General features: G+C 37.9%; 1 protein-coding gene across 3 annotated transcripts in view; it reads right to left on the bottom strand.

Moving 5' to 3' along the window:
- SLC14A2 (solute carrier family 14 member 2) overlaps positions 1-17,928 on the bottom strand; it is a 487,566-nt gene that overhangs the window by 416,766 nt on the left and 52,872 nt on the right. For 2 of the 3 annotated variants that reach the window (XM_072732278.1, XM_072732277.1), the window contains one exon: positions 7,462-7,591. The gene's annotated coding sequence lies outside the window, so the exon portion shown is untranslated. Of the gene's footprint in view, positions 1-7,461; positions 7,651-17,928 lie in introns of those variants that run through there. The other variant, XM_025996872.2, reaches the window with a different exon arrangement.

Here is a 17,928-nt window from a genome sequence, read left to right as displayed (position 1 = left end):
CCAACCCTCCCCAGATTGGGGTATTCCCACAAAGTGCTGCTCTAGTTCTTTGGGACAATTCCTCCTCCAGACCTGTTCATTCCTGAAATATATTCCTGACATGGGCTGCCATCTTGATAAGACCCTGCCTTCCTGGCTGCAGTGACTGACCAGGCAGTGGGCACCAGATGAACCTGGGCCAATCAAAGTGTCTCACTGTTGTGGCCACACTGATAGGTCCACAGAAGATTCCTTGATGCAAAATAAGCCAATTGGAGGCTCTCTCCAGAATGTTTCAGGCTTAAGCTGCTAGGAGGGCATTTACTTTCCTCTCTAAGAATGCACTAAAGATCAGAGGTCAGAGGGTCTTGGAAGCCATGGTTCTTTCTTACTGGAGAAGTCATTCTGGAATGATGAAGCCAACTGAGAAAGAAGAGCGAAGACAACATTTAGGAGAAGAGAATCTTGGACAGGTTTGATCCTTTATGTTTCCAGTGCAGTTCTCACCCTGCCAGTTAGATAGTTTGATCAAATGGCCTTATTATAGGGCTGATGGGCCCCCTCCCAAATTCATAATGCTGAATCCCTAGCCCCTAGTACCTCCAGTGAAGGCAGCCTCTCAACTAAGATCAGGTAGCTTGCTTTAAACATGATTGGATGACACTTTTCTTTTCCTCTGAGGCATTTTTCCAACTTCTGAATCAGCTACTTGCTTACTCCCAGGAAGGGGCTTTTCTTAGCTCTATTAAGAATAACTTTACCTGGTCAAGATCAGTATCACTCTTGTATTTCATCTAATAATATCTGAATTCTAGTTAGACCACCATTCATTCACCAAATGTCTACTGCAGGCCCACTAGTCATCAGAAGTAGCCAGACCACAGTAGATCTATCACTGAACTTAGATTCAATGTCTTAACCTTCTACAGCGTCAGCCTTGGGGACTACTTCTTAAACCTTCAAAAGCTTTATGGTCTATTTACACTTGATGGTGTTTGTTGCTTGTTTTCCCTGCTACAGTCCTTATGTACTTCTGCCCGCTCACTGCTGCATTCTTTTGCAGGGAAGCTCTTCTAAAACAAAGTTTCTAAATGTATTTTCCTGCCTCCCTATACATCAATAGACATCTTGCTTGTTTAAGAGTAAACAAAAGGTGGTTCCTCAGGAAAATTCAGCAAACAGAGGTTAAAAATAAGCAATGAGAAATTTATTAAGCTACAAAAATCTTCAGTAACTGGCATTTGAGGTTTTCAGAGGTGTGAAAACAGAAAACAGATTTTTTTAAGTTCTCTTTGCTCTTTTAAATGCATCTTTCCCTGTGAGTCTCACGTAGCTGCTCCCTTAATATTTCATCAATGGCTTTGATAATATCCTTCCACCTTTCACCTCCTCTCCTCCTCACTAGACTGTACCACTTGTGAAAACCATGGCTAAAACTCAGTTCTTTCTGGTGAACATGCTTGTAACAAATTACTGCCTTTATGTATTTTTTTTTTGTTTCACTTATCAAAAGACTACACAAAACATGTAATTTAAACAGGATTTTATTTAAATAAAATTTTACATACTTATTTATTTAAATAAGTTTGGTAAACAGCACTGTTAGGTCTTCCGCAAAAATCCAGACAAAAAATATTAAAATTATTTGCACATCTATCTTTCAATACTCTTTATATAGACAGAAGATACATTCTTGAGTTAAGCTACAGGGTTTTTAAAATAAATAACAAATGAATTCTCTATGAATCTAAGTGCCTTTGTCCTAATTATAGGAAAATAGATGAGAATTTATTTGTCTGCGTGTCACAATCCACTCAACTCAGGGTTCTGAAAAAACCTACTTTTCTGCTTTTTCAGAAGTTCTCAGTCTTATCTTTTTGAAGATTTTACCTTATTTTAATCCAGAGTATTTTTATGTATTACAAAAATAACAACTAAAAAGTGATTTTGAGTTCAGATATGCTTGTAAAATGCTAGCTAGAATAAAGTTTTGTTTTGTTTTGTTTTTTTAAGTGGCAAGACAATCCTCCGGGATTTTAAAATGCTTGCGTACCCTGAGGATCCACAATGGGTGCTTGTAAGCAATACTTACAACTTATTTGACCTCCATAACCACTTGGTGCAAAAAATCTTTTAGGATTAGTGCTATCAGTTTGATGTCTCTAGTCATTGCAAGTGACTTACAGAAGAAAGAAACCTTAAAGGCCTAACACAAAGAACATTTTTATTTTCTTTTAAAAATTCAAGCTACCATTCTACTTGACTTTAAAACTACTTCTAATTGCCTTAGAGGGAGTGATGATTTTGGTGTTACCACATGGCATATTCTTTTTAAAAAGGTCTGTATTTAAACACTTTAATCAAATACTTCATAATAGAGAGAGAATCAAGACACCAAAAAACCACTCACTGGAAGGTAATGAGCCTTTCATCTTTGCCACAAACTATCCACCCAATGGAATAGTCTTTGGCCTTGAAAAAGAAGAAAATTTTGACATGTCCTATAACATGGATGAGCCTGCAACACATTCTGCAAAATCAAACAAGCCAGACACAAAAGGACAAATATTGTATGATTCTCTTTATGTGATATACCTAGAATAGATAAATTCATAGAGATATAAAGTAGAATGGTGGTTGTTAGGGGCTTCAGGAAGGGAGGAAATGGGAAGCTATTGTCCAATAAGTATAGAGTTTCAATTCAGAAAGATGAAACAGTTTTGGAGATGGATGGTGGTGATTGGTGGCCCAACAATGTGAATGTAATTAAAGCCACTTAACTGTATACTTAAAAATAATGAAAATAGTTAAGTTCATGTTATGTGTATTTTGCACTAAAAAAGTAATAGTTTGAGGTGATAAACATATGGAAATCCCATAAATAAGGAGGGTGGGACATTAAGAAGAGAAAGGAGAATCTGAAGTATTCAGATATTTGAAGAATATTTAAAGTAAATTTCTGTTCAGATCTTCTAGAAATTCTTTTTCTTTAATATAGGGAGTAAAGCAACACAGCAATTTTGAAAGGGGGAACTAAAAGAAAAATAATTTAAAAGTCCTAAATTCTTAATATGTTAAGTTTTAAATATATATGTGAGCCTGATGCATATTAGCACAGGGCAAAGTAATATTATAGATATAAATACAAAAAGTTTTTATCTTTGTTCTCAAGTAATTTATAATCTCATAGTAAGATTCACCCATTAGTAATCTGGAGTCACAACACATCATGCTAAGAGAACTCTGGGGGTACCAGGAAAGGAGGCAGGTTTGTTTGAGGATCCATTTCCTGTTCTTCACACCTACTCTCATTCTGTCAGCACTGAGATCCAGATCCAGATCCACTGCCTCTCAGAAGCCATTGGTCATTTGTTTTAACCCACTGTGGTCCAATTTCTGAACTCTTCCTGTGATCATATTCTAGTAACGATTCAGAACCTTGCCCTTTTCTTTCAATGGTTTTAAGTAAACACTGCAACATGGCTGATACATATTTTTATGCATTTTCACATGTTCTCCCTATTTGGTCAGAGGCATCCATTGCTTTGGAGATGATTAAAATTGGAATTTTAAAATAGGAATGAAAGGGAACAAAGGAAAATGGTGTTTTGAGTCCATAGTATAAGAAGGTTTTAAAAGCCAGGTGTGGTCAGGAGAGAAAGGATTCTCCATGTGGGAAGCTACCAGCACAAAGTGTTCAGGGCCCAGACTAGACCAACCTCACTCTGGTGGACAGTAGAGAGGACAGCATATAGGAAAGTCTTCCTCACACTCAGAGGGTGTATCAGCTTTCCCTGCCCACATCCCCTCCATCTTGGGAAGGGACACAGAGGGGCTTCTTTGTGAAAGGGGAAATATCCCTGATAAAGTATTTATAACTCAAATTCATTTGTCCCAATTAGACCCAATTACACCTAAGAAACTATTCTTTTTTTTTTTTAAGATTTTATTTATTTATTAGAGAGACTGAGGGAAAGAGAGAGAGAGATAATGAGTGGAGTGAGAGGCAGAGGGAGAAGCAGACTCCCTACTGAGCAGGGAGCCCAATGTGGGGCTCGACGTGGGGCTGGATCCAGGGACTCCAGGATTATGACCTGAGCCAAAAGCAGACACTTAGCCAACTGAGTCACCTACAAGCCCCTAAAAAACTATTCTAAAATGAAAAAGACTGAATCATCTTTAATGGAAAATTTAAATCCACCCTGCCACTATGCATAGGACTGAGGAGAATAGGTATAGAAAAGAAAAGTATGGGGATCCCTGGGTGGCTCAGTGGTTTAGCGCCTGCCTTTGGCCCAGGGCACAGTCCTGGAGTCCCAGGATCGAGACCTGCGTCGGGCTCCCTGCATGGAGCCTGCTTTTCCCTCTGCCTGTGTCTTTGCCTCTCTTTCTCTATGTCTATCATGAATAAATAAATAAATAATCTTAAAAAAAAAGAAAAGTATCCCTTTATTTTTAATTTTTATTGATTTTTTAAAAAGATTTTATTTATTTATTCATGAGAGACACACAGAGAGAGGCAGAGACATAGGCAGAGGGAGAAGCAGATTCCCTGCAGGGAGCCCGATGAAGGACTTGATCCCAGGACCTTGAGATCACAACCTGAGCCAAAGGCAGACACTTAACCACTGAGCCTCCCAGGTACCCCTCTTTTATTTTCTGATCCGTTTAGTTTAAAGTATGTAAATGATAATTCCTTTCACATGTTTAACACAAGCAGACTAATGTCTCCTGGAGATCTGTGGAATACTTTATGCAATATACCCAATAGATGCCTCTAAAATGTACTGTATGAAGAAATGAAAGAAAAAAATATATGGATTTCATTTCTTCCCTGCCTCTTATTCCACTAAAGTCAAGATAAATTTTAAAACAGAGATTTTTTTAAAATAACATAAGAGAAATCTCAGAGAGAGTTCTGGAAAAAGAACTGGCATTCGGAAAGTCACAGGGTTTAGTCCTTGGAATATTAATACTGCTGGCCACAGACAGTCTTCCTGCCAAGGTTTCTGTCAATAAGCTGAGGTAAATATCTATCTGGACCAGTAAAGTCCCACAAAAGTAATAAGCAAAGTTTTCAATCCTCAAAAATATTTGAACATCTCTCTTTCTTATAGAGAAAAAATCCTGGAACTTCTCATAAATGGATATTTCCCTTGGGGAACTAATATCCTCTCCAGGGTCAAAACTGCATTCTCCTGAAGATTCAGTGAAGCAACACTCATGAGAAGTGTTTTTCTTTTTATTATCCTCTTACCTTAAAATTCACTTGGCTTTAAGAAGTCACTGAATATACATTCTTCTAATTGGAGCTTTCAGTAGGAGAAAAACTAGGGCAAATTTTAGACAAAGCAAAGACAATCTTAAAAGTTGGCAACCAGGTCAGGGAAGCCTTAATGAGAAAGTTAACAGACTGGGTGGCTTTTCCTTGTTGTGCATGATGAGGTGTGCAAAGTTATTAACAATAGAACTCTGCAAAAAGTGTGGAAAGCAGGTGAATATTGATTCTCTGTCTAAAGCTCATAAATAATTAAAGAGGCAATTGTAGTTTAAAGATACAGGCATTACTTTTTTTTTTTTTTTTTTAGCTTGGCACAGTGGTATTCAGAGGCTCACTATATTCAGTACCCCTCCAAATTTTCTTCTCATCCTTTAAAAAAAACCTCAAATTTCATCTCATTCATAAAACCTTCCCTGACCAGTTCAGCCATCACCAATCACTCCTTTCTCTGAACTTGAAGAGCATATTGCCTCTGGCACTCACTGGGTATAAGCTGTTAGGTATCTTTTTTTTCCCCTCTTAAACAAACATGGTCCAATAGATAATAAAATCCTCCAGGGTAGGGATCGCATTAAATTCCTCTTATTATCCCTAGTACCTAGCCTGGAGCCTGATCCACAGTCCATAAGAGTTCAATAAATGTTTGTTGTTAATGATGATGTGTTGTAGATGCATCTGTAACATAATCTGGATAAACACAATACAGGAAAAGTGCAAATCATCATCTAACGAACATGCAAGCCAAGAAATCAATATGAGAGAGCTGTCTGAGCTCCGAGTGAAAGACAAAGTAATGCCCTTCTCCCTGGCCCAACATCCAACATGGTGATGGATTATGCTACATAAAATTATCGATAAAGACCAATGTAGTCACAATTATTTCTAAACAGTAGCAAGAAATATTAGATACAAAATGTAACATTATAACAAAGGCAGCTGAACTGAGAGGCCATACATGGAGAAACAGATTTCCTTGATGAAGAAGTTTGTAAATAAGTAAGAGTATAATGAAAGCATGGCATTTTCATATCCTCCCTTCTCTAGCTCCCCAACCCAGGGACCAAGGTGCTTATTTCTCACAAGATATTTCGAATGAGTGTCACTTGCCCCTGAAACAGAGGAGCAAGAAAGCAAACTTGGGCACTTAACCTTTGCCAAAACAAACCCAATCCTTCAAATGATCTACATTTTTACGATATGAGTCAGGTTGTGTAAATTCATACAACCCTCACTTACATGCACAAGAGGAGTAAATCAAACCACTTACCTCTTGTCTTCTTCCACAAGATTTGGCTTATTAGGAATAGAAAGTTGGGGCCAAATCTGTTGCAGCAGTGAACCTCACTTGTCTTTCTCTGTCCCTCTTTCTTTATTCTCTTTCTACTTAGACTTTTTCTTTTATCCTGTTAGTGGGAAACTGTTACGCAGAAGGCTCTCTACCATTTTTATTGAATATATATGTAACATACTCAGCGCCAACACTGGTCTAACTGATGAAGTAGTGAAAGGATTTATCAGGCCAACAACCCAAATGTCTCTGGGCCTTGGGTAGAGAGCTAGAGCAAGGTGGGAGGAAGGGAAAAGGAGGTGGGGGCACAGATTGATATTCTCCTCACAGACTGCATATGCTTTGTTGCTATATGGACAATTGGAACAAGGATAATTAATTTAACTGATCACTTCAACAGAACATTGACAATGATTTCACTGACTTATAATAGCATTTACTAGTTCTTTAGTTTAACTAACCAACCAACAAGATTTGAATGAACGCATTTACTCCTCACCTCATCCACTACCACGTTTCTCAGTCACCTTTAAAATTCTGAATGAGTTAAAGAACTTGCAAAATTAATTGTCTATAGAGACATATTATTAATCCTTTTTTGTGCATTAAATACACTAGCTAAAGGAAATGAGGATTGAATTCCATGGGGTTAATCAATGTGTAGCAGTAACCATTTCTACAGCCAACTTGGCTTCCCTCACAGCCAAAGGAAGACCAAAACCATCTCATCTCTTTGAAATAATTGGCGTGTGGTATCTTTTTGTGAGCCAAAGTTCTTACTGAAATAAAGAAAGAATTATACATGTATAACATATTCCTAAACTTAGTGAATGCAGGAAGCTTTCATTGTAAGATATAGAATTTTCTTTCTAGATCCTGAAGACATGGCCTCAGAAATGATACATGTACTCACGGTCGTTCATGTCCTGTTGACAGTGGACTGAGGTGCTCCAAGTCTTCTCTTTGTCAGTAGATAGAGGTGGAAAATATTTCAATGGGATGTACTCATGTCCAAAACACCCAGGAAGAAAACTGGAAAGAACCTAAAGAGAAGTACAGAGGAGCTCATTTAGGATGGTTGTTTTTTTAGGACAATGGAGGCAGCCCTCAAAATGGTGAGTCGGAGAAATGGCTGCAGCCAACACAAGGAGGCACTGTGGGGCAGAAAGTGGAATTCTCCAGTAGATGGCACTAGGATACATGTGTGGCACCAATGGGCACTGTTACCAAGACAGGAACAGCTTTCACACCTTTGTAGGCAAGGTCCGATATGGAGTACCATATGGGCTAAAGTGAGTATAAGTGAGTATTTCATACCTCCTTAGGTTTGATTTTTATGTTGAAGATATACTTGGGATGGCACATGTATATGTTTGTGTGAGTATGATTCCATATGTGGATATGAATATGTGTGTGTATGAAGACCTATGTACACAGAAAAATGTTAGGTTATATAGATATGGATTGATACGAGTATAGATATAGATTGGGGGTATTATTACAATAAATGGAAAACATGTTACAGAAAGAGGACTAGCTTCTGTTGAGCATATACTGTGTACCAGGCCTTTCAATATACTTTCTCATTTAAATGTGACAATAGCTGTAAAAGTGGCTATTACCTCCATATTTACCAAAGAGGAAAGTTCACGAACTTCATACAGATTAAGGAGTTTGCCCAAGGTTACACAGCTGAAAAACTGCAGGGCCTGTATTAAAATCCACGTCTGCTTAGCTTCAAAACTTGAACGCAGTCTTCAAAACCATAATACAGTCATGCTTCACATCACATAGACTTGCAATAGATTCTTGCAATGTGCAAATTAACTCCAGAGAATATGGTTTGTGTATGTTTGTACAAACAATACAGACATGTGCATTACACAAAATTACAATAATATATATGCAAAAGTTTGATCTATGTTGAATTACAAATATATATATATATACATATATATAAAGTTAAATAAATACCACATTCCACTTTCCCCCTTTTTACCCCATATAATTATTGAAGAATCCCATTATAGGAAAATACAGAAGAATGAATTCCAATATGTGAGCTAATTAAAATGAGTTACTTAAAAAGAATATCAAGCTTATTTTAAAGTGGCTACACCAAATCCACATGCATACACGATGGGATACATTCACTATTTACCACAAAATGCATTAGCATTAAGGTGACAATATGAATTCCATCAACACTGCCTTTTTATGTTGTAGGAAGAGCCATTTCCTACATGAGTAGGAAGAACTCATTTCCACTGAGTCCATCAGAGTACACCTTAACTCAACCCACTCCACTATGGTCCATTGTCATTGAAGGCTCATAGCCTTTGGGCACAAGCCTTTCCATCTTTTTTTTCTTGTCTGGAGAGCGTGTGGTTCTGTAAGTTATGTTTTTGTCAGACAGATTAAAGAATGTAGTGCACATTGAGCATTTAGCCTGGTGTTTGGCAAATAATAAATAAAAAGTCATCAGTGAATAAAAGTCAACAATGGTGATTATGATGACTGTAAGAAGAAGAAAGAAGAAGAAGCAGAGGAGAGAGAGCTGAAGGAAGGGAAGGAAACTGAGTAGGAGACAAAAGTTAAGAAGAAGAGGACAAGGGGAAAAGGAGGAAGGTGACAATTTCCAGTTCTTGTCTTCTTAGTGTCAGAGCTTCTCCCAAAGGTACAAAAATGCCATATGAAACAGTATAGGATGTAAAATATATACCCTACACCTTGAAAAGTATTCTATTATTCATTTTAGGCTTTGTACAATTTTCCCCTTTTTCCTCAGATTGGGTACCTTTTCTGTAGGCTAAAGAAGACTGTCATAAGACCTGAGCCACTGGTTGAGATTATGGGCTTGAAAAGGAAGAGAAAGGCAAGAAAAATGTTGTCAACTTGTACTCTGGGCACTTGGAAAAAATACTCTGGTTATTTACAAATGGACTATTTGGTAGCATGGTAAAGGTTAACTTTGGTGCTCTGAAACCAGATGGAAGATGTGAAATCTCCTTCTAGAGAAAAAATGAACTAGATGATTTCTCTGGTGTTTCTGATCTCTAATTAATAGTAGCTGAAAGGAGAAATCATAACCCACGCAGAAGGGAAGAAAAGAAAAATAATGCATTACCTTCAAAAGTAAAATTCCATTTAGTAAATTTCCTAAGCAGATTTCTGTCCTATCAGGCCTCAGTCTTTGTGTTTTTCCTTTGTGTTGAGGAATGTCGGGAACTGAGTTGGTAATAAATTAACAGCAATAATAAATGCTAACATTTATTGAACATCACTATATGCAGAGCACTGTTCCTCAAGCTATCACTTTATACTCAGTGTAATCCCATAAAGTAGGTATCATACTATAGATGTGAAACAGGAAGCTCAGAGAATTTAAATAATTTGGCTAGCCACACAGGTAGTAGTTAGCAAAGCTAAAACTCAAACCAAGGACTAGCTGAAAGGAAAGCCATCTTTGGTCTACCATGCTATGCATGGTTAGATAACATACAAGATGCCTGTTCCAGTAACTCACACACAGTAGGTATACAATAATGCTTCCCTTTGCTTTCTTCAAAGGAGTTACTGCCCTTGGATTATCACTTCTTTCAATTGTTTTTAACTGTACACAGGTTGATATAATGCCAGATGTAGACAGTGATATTAACTTTGACCTGGGGTATCTGAAATATTCATTTTTTCCTGTATGTTTCTGTTTTGCTGATTCTAGATCTTTGCATAAAAGCCAAACATCCTTCCCTGGGCTTAAGAAGCCATGAGATATGGGCCAACCATCAGAGGTTGTTAGCTCCATGGAGGTCAGATACGTGGTGATGAGAAGGAAGATATCTGACTCTCCTAGGGTTCCTTTTTCTATACCATTCTGACACATTAGTACTTAAATAATCATGTGGGATATACAAAATTTTTAAATTAAAGGAGGACTCAAAGATTGACCTTGTCTCCAGCAGATAAGTTTCTGACCTACTAGAGGACTACAGGAAATTGGATCAGGAGTACAGGGGATGGTGGCTACTCATTAGTTATTGCCACAACAGGAGGACATGCCCATCAAGTATAGTCCTTGTCCAAGGAATGACTATTTCAACTCTTGCCCTGCAGAGTTTTATCTTCCTAAACCCCAAAGTAGGATAGCAAGACAAGTGAGGAAATTGAGGACCACAGATGTCCAAGGTCACAGCATTTGTGTACAAGTGAACAAAAATCTATGTTTTTCACCTCCCAGTCAAAAATAATCTTTGATTCAAGGCACTTCCACAAATATTGGAAGATGATTTGCTGGGGAAAGAAAGGATCCTAATCAGATGTGTTTGGGAAACAGGGCATACTCACTACCATTTTTTTCAGAATGTAAAATGTACATGATGCACATGAAAGTCTCTCATAAATCCTTCTATAAATTTTTAAAAACTCATTTTACCCATGAATTCTGTACATTTTGATCAGGTTTGTTTTTAAACACTTGTTAATATCCAGAGGCACTAGTATTTCTCAAAGCCCATTTTAAGGAATAACATCTCAAAGCAATTCAGAAAAGTTTTGGAAATGCTTCTTACTGGGAATCATTAAATAATAATAATTGCCTTCTATTGGTATTTCTATGTGCATACTCTCCTCAGAATACCATTCTATGTTTGAGCAGATCATTCTAGTCCCTAACTTTTCTTCCATGATTCTCTATGTTCCTAGATTTGCCTTCTCTAAATACTCTTGCTATGCCTTCCTCTCCCCTCTATCTGTGACACTCCAGTATTCTCAGTATAAAACCTGACTTCTCAGTCTGGCATTTCAATCTCTCTGCATTGCTTTCCAAAATGAGTCCTTTGGTTTAATCAGTTGACTTACTCTCTGATTCCTACATAGGACACGAGCTTTCTTACTTCCCCATCTTTGTGTTCTCCCCTCTGCCCACATGTGTAGGTGTGTTTGTCAATAAATTGCAGGTTCCATCTCTGTTCCCCTCACAAGACCTGGCCCTGTGTCTTAAACAAGGATGCTTTAACAACTCTAATTGTCCTCCTGCAACTGCCTTCACTCCCTACTGACTCTCAAAAATTAATGTCCACAGCAGGGTCACATTTGATGACCTGTGACTCAGCAACTCAGGTGGTGTTATTTTTAAGTTTAACTGTGGTGACATAGCTTCACTATTAAAAAAGTTAGAAATACCTTAAAGAATTGCATTTGTGAGGAAAAAAGCAACATACTTTATAGTTCCGTCTTTTATAAAAATATTGAAATTCTAGAACTTCAAACCCAAGTTTTTGTGTTGAATAGATACCCATGGAGTTGTGTCAAGGACATACTGCAAGTAGTTCCATCTCTACCTTATAAAGTAACTATTTGCAGAGGGATCAATGAAGATGAAGGGAGAGAGGTTGAGACAGAAGGACAATCAATAGTCAAAAGATCTAGCTTTGGGCTCTGGCTTTATGAATGACTCCTGAGTGACCTTGGGAAAAGTGACTTAACCTCCCTGGGCAGCACTTACTTTGGCTGTAAAATAGGAAGTCTAATATTTAAACTCACAGGGTTATTGTGGGAATTAACTGTGGTAATTGCTGTAAAATGCCTTGTAAATTACCAGGGGTTTTGCAAATGTTAGTTACTGTTAAGGAAACATTCTGGGCATCTCCAGGTTTATTTGTTCGTCTGTTTTCATCAATACTAGAAGTATTTTCAACTGCACTTAGAATAATTTCCATCATGAAATGTGAGATTCTTTCATGTCCGTATGATTGCTCCATGTTCCAGTTCCAACTCTGCTCATGTTTACATTTAGCAAAGTTAACTTCTTAACAAAAATTCTTCTCTTTACTATTTGAAGAGTTTTGCTCATTCGTAACCCGATGAAATATGCTGAATCCAAATTGGACTTTCAACTACACACACATACACAAACCATCAGATTTATTTTCCTTTCTTCCTTCCTTTCCTTCCTTCCCTCTTCTCCTCCTCTTCTCTCCTTCATGCCTTCATCACTTCCTTTTTTTCCTTCCTTTCTTCCAGTGAGAGTCTAGAAATACTCATATCAGAAAATGCTACATGACCAGAGTGATTATATTTTACTTCTTCCCTGTCTGAGTCTACATGAAACACTTGTAAAGTCTCACCAATTTCTCCAGGGCATTAGACAGTCTCTAGTCAAATGTAGGTAAAATGTGCCTGTGTGTTATTTACCAATTAGGTCCCAGAGCAGACTATAAAGTTAATGCATAATCTACTATGCAAGACACTTGATTACTGAAGAGCATCCCTCAGGCATTCTGCAGCCTATAGGAGTGATACATTTTCTATGATATGATGGGAATTATTGGCTCACTGGACCAGAACACTCTCAGAGTCCACGTAAAGACCCTTATTTTCACAATGGATTAAAAGGGAACAGACTCTGGTTTCCTGCATATTCACAGTTTGCAGATTATTGATCTGATAATGAATCCATTCAGCATCCTCTGGGTATCCTTAGCTCAATGTATGTGCAACCCCCCTTCATGAGGCCTGAGTCACACAACTCCCTAAACCAGCACCTGCATAGCAGCTGTTTATGGTGCTCAACTGCTCAGATGACATGTGTCTTTAAAGTGTAGTATTTCGGCCTTCCTTAAAAATACAAGGTCAAGGAAAGTAATACCCCCTAGGAAATAATAAGTAAATTGCCATAGGCACTAAATTATAAACAAGAAAGGCCTATATAAATATAATCATAGAATTTCAAACCTGGAATGAAATGTAATAAAATTGTTTACAACTTACTGCACATTAAGGCTAGCCTTGGATTAAAGACAGGACTCCTTTTCAAATTAAGTGTGTGTGTGTGTATGTGTGTGTGTATTTTCCTAATCACATGACCTCATGTCATGCAGCCTCTGAGAAAGTGTGTTCTCCAGTGGCTAACATGAACTACACTACACTACAAACTACACTACACTATAAAAATATTTTGGAATATTTGGGAGGTAAGGTCAAAACTTGATCGTATCCCCATCTAGTCTTTTAGAAAAATTATCTTCTAAATTTCAATATAAAGATCAATTCTGTTCTGAATGACTACTATCTCATATATGCAGATGAAACAATACCCTTTACTCGTCTATTTCCATACCCCTTCTGTCCCTACCAGCCTTTCTACGTCATCTTTCTACCCCATGCTCGAATGGAGATCTTTCTGCTTCAAGCAGAACTCCAAATCAGAACCTGTGATTTGAACTACCACTCTTTCTCCTACATTTTTCTCCCTTTGGAATCCTCCCCGCCTTTTCCCAGGCTTCTGTCTTTTTGCACTAGAGTATGGAGGCTCTGCAGCAGATTCCCAGGGATTCACATAGGTCAAGTGTTCACTTAGTTCTGTAAACTAAAAGAATGAATGGATTCCAAAAGAAGTCCAGCCAGGAATCTACTCTATAAGGCCTTGCTCTCTGACATGTTCCATGCTCCATAGGATCTTCATGTTTTAATATGAGAAAGACTGAAAAGATCTCTAAACTCACCACATTGGTTTTCTAGTGATAGGATTTTAGCTTCAATGTATGCAGTGAAGTATTCAGTCACGTGTCTTTGAATTGCATCTACTTAATCTCTTTTTCTATCAAGGGCTCATAAGCACCACAAAGGCAATAACCTTTTTCTTACTTCTGGGTTTTAACCCCCAGTGGTCCTCACTATAGAGTTCTGTTCAATAAATGCTAATGTCCAGCTATTTCTGCTCCTTCTATCTCCAGATAATTTAGAGTTGACTATAATAAAAATAATTTGGAACTTACTGCATGATGTCATTAAAAATCCCTTGTCAGGTAATTGATAAAAGAGCATTCCAGCTTCTCCCTCACACTCACTGGCTCAAAGTTCATGCAATGTGTACAAATGATACCTAAACCACCTTGGGCCTGCTGATTTGAGGATATTATCCATCAGCAGATGAATGGTAACGTTCATCACAGGCCATCTATGCTGCCTGATGACTGGTGCTGCTGGGGGAAGCTCCAGGGCCTCACTGCTGCTGGGACACTGGGATGCTAGGATTCTAGAGGAAAGTATCTTGGGACAGTGGTTCCCATGCTCAGTTCCAAGTGGTAGGCCCCAGTTCTCAACTAGTTCCATATCATGGTCAAGGCTACAATTGACATCTCCTATCTAGGTATTCTGAGAAAAGCTGAGACAGTTGCTACCAAAGTCAGGTATCTCTTCTCAGCAAACTACCCCCTACTTCCCATTTCTCCTTATGTCATGGCATTCTCTCTTCATGGAAAAAAATATATATATATACATAAAAATGGAATATAAGGCAGGAGGTTATTTTTGGCAATCAATTGGGTAGGTACCTTACTTGGAAAGGGCTTTTTTTAAAGCCTCAAAAAGAAGTTTAAAAATTAGAAGTGGTTTTTAATTCATAAAACCCATTGATTGAACCTGGCTAGCCGATATACATGTATGGCTTACACTTTCAGTAAAATTTCCCTTGAAATTAGCCAGTTAACCTCAATATAAGGCGATGATTTGTTAACTATATTTCTTTTATTTCTAAGGCCAATTAGTAGGGAGCTTTTTAGCCATAATAAATTTGTAGTATCTACTTTATTCTCAAGAGTGTTATTGATAAAACAAAAATAAGAACACTTGCTTATAATAAGCATTGCCTTTAAACCCACCCTTACAAAGAATCTATATACACTACCCCCACCCCAAACAATGCTCTCAGAGGTCATCAAACCTCAGCTCTCCATTAGACCAGTCAGAAGCTTCACAGTCAATAGGGAGCCACACACTTCAGCTCTATAATCACATGGTGAGGGTAGACTAGATGGTTTCCATTTAACAACCATTCCATGAACCTGAATAGCTGGAACAGATTTTGGAACTTCCTCCCATGTGCATAGATAGATCTGTAAATATGTCCTCTTGTTTTACTAAAAGGAGCTTCAAGAGGCTGATATTCACCCATCTCAAATAAATTTGTTTCAACTCTTGGGGGATTCCCTTTAGCTTTTTCATTACCACTATAGAATAATATACACATAATTAGGTGACAGCATGCCCTTTGTTTGAACATTATTAAATATACAACAATTATCACATATAGTATATTCTATGTGCATACAAGCCCCTTCAGGGTAATATACATATTCTCAACCCCAACCAAAAAAATATGAATTATTAACATTTGCTCTTCAAGTTCTGTAAAAGTAACTTTCAGATTGTGGTGCTAAACATTCACTGCTCTTGCATCTACACAGGCTGGCTGGAGAATTCATGTGCTGTAGTGTTTGACACACTCATTCTCTCAGGTGAAATACTGCAGGCAAACTGCATAATTTATTAGGCTGGTACAGCAAAGCTGAATAATTAGATCATCTCCTTGTACAAGGCTACATTTTATGATGATCTTTTTAACACTGTAATCTAAATTGGGGTTGTAGTTGGAGGCGTGGAGGGGGGTTGAAAGTAAACTAATTGGGAGATTCTCTATGAGAAATAACAGCTATATCATTTCATGCCATCAAAAGTAGGATCTCATCCGCAAAAGACTTTCAAATCATCTATATTATTGGCTAACAAGCACCTCAAATCTTTTAATAGTAGGAAAACGATTGTTGTGTATACATACACACAATATTATGTTTTTTGGTGGATGGGGAGGAGAAGCAAAAGAATCTTAGAAGCCAATAATTTCCTCCACGAACAGGCAGAGATGAATTTCCAAGTGTTAGCAAGAGGACACAAAGTTAGAGAAAGAGCAATGCCTTACCCCGCAGCTTCTCTTGAGTCTTGAAATGATGGTTTTGAGAGAGTAGCCAATGTCACCAAGGAGTCAACTCTGAATAAGAATTTGGGATCCTTCTCAGGTGACTAAGGTAAAGAAGGCAGCTGATGTGGAGGACACATGCGTGTCCCGGTATTTGCTATCCTGGTTCACTCAGTCCTTCCTTATTCTTTATCAGCAACTGAACACTAAAGTGGGTTCAGTCAGCAAATAAAGATTTGCTTTTGAAGTGCCTCCCCTTGGATTGCTTTCATTAGCATCCCGTTCTCCTTCAATGGTCAAGTGTTGTTACGTGAAGATCGAGTTATTTTCCCATTGGCAAATTTGCTTCTCATGAAGTAGCCAGACAACCCATCTCAGGGGCCCCAGCAAGAACCACTGGAAGATCATGCTTCCTGTAGCCACTCTGGTTCTGCTTGGCCTCCCCTCTGCCACATTGTTTCCTCCTTTTTTTTTCTTTACACATTACTGAGAGGTTAAATTTTTACAAATCTTATATTCATAAGACATTTTTGTCTTTGAGCTGATGGAAGATAAGGGGGGCTCATACACCTGGCCTTCCCAGGATGGAAAACTCCATTTGAGAAACTAATTGGCTATCTTGAAGGTTGGTACATGAGCACACTTTACCATGAAATTCAGACAGCAGAGGCAGATTCAGAGAAAAGGTCATGAGAAACCTTCACATGGGATCTGGTCCTTTTCTCTCTGAAAGAGGACTAGACCAAAGTCAAATTCTGTTCCTGTGGTTATTTCTGAACTGAAATAATAGGTACCTGGGGTTCTAGACACCCGAGTTTAGGTGCCTAGAACCCCAGCTTTCATCCTCATTTCATTCTCCTCTTTCATTATCATTATCACAAAAAGAAACAAAAATAGCCTTTTATTCCCCAACATTAAGCAGCATGATTTGCACATATTTGCCTTAAGCGTAGGGTAAAAACTAAGGCTCACTCATATTCATGGTTTCCTTTGAACATCACATAATTGGTCCCTAGATTTTCCTGAAATCTTAGATTTTATTCTGAAACCCTTACTATTAGCTATGACTTTATCCTAAGGATCAACTCCCTTTAAGCCTCAATATCTATCCCCTGCTTTTGGAAATGGAACTGTTTTTCCAAAGGCTCAGCATGCTGCCCTTTGGGCTTTTGCTATATCTATAGCAACCACTCTGTTGGGGAACCTTACAAATAAAATTAGGCTTTGGAGTTTGGCACACATAAAACGATACATTGCAATAATAAACATTTTAGGTTCTTTGTTTAAAGCAGCAACAACAGCTTATTAATAACTGCTGAGGTACTGCCCTTGGTTCTGAGTAAAGAAAAGGGATTCTACTTCTTGAAATTTAGTGTATTTCCAAGTTAATTTGCTCTCGCATTTAAGGCATTTCCTTTAGATAAATCAGTATGAGACGCACATTTAGAAGAGATGTATGGTCTCAACTGGCAATTGAGAGTGAAGTTCTCTGTTATTTTTGAAGGAGCTTCCTAATTTTCTCCAAGAGATGTACATCCCTATTTCTAAAGTCTTCCCTTTCAAAGAAATCTAATGATTTTGTAAGGCCATTCACTCTGTTCTCAGCATTCCCATGAGGCTTACAGG

This window comes from Vulpes vulpes, chromosome 13 (assembly GCF_048418805.1).
Source record: "Vulpes vulpes isolate BD-2025 chromosome 13, VulVul3, whole genome shotgun sequence".
Lineage (NCBI taxonomy): Eukaryota > Metazoa > Chordata > Mammalia > Carnivora > Canidae > Vulpes > Vulpes vulpes.
Note: the sequence above shows the minus strand (reverse complement) of the source record. Positions and strands in the feature narration are given on the sequence as shown.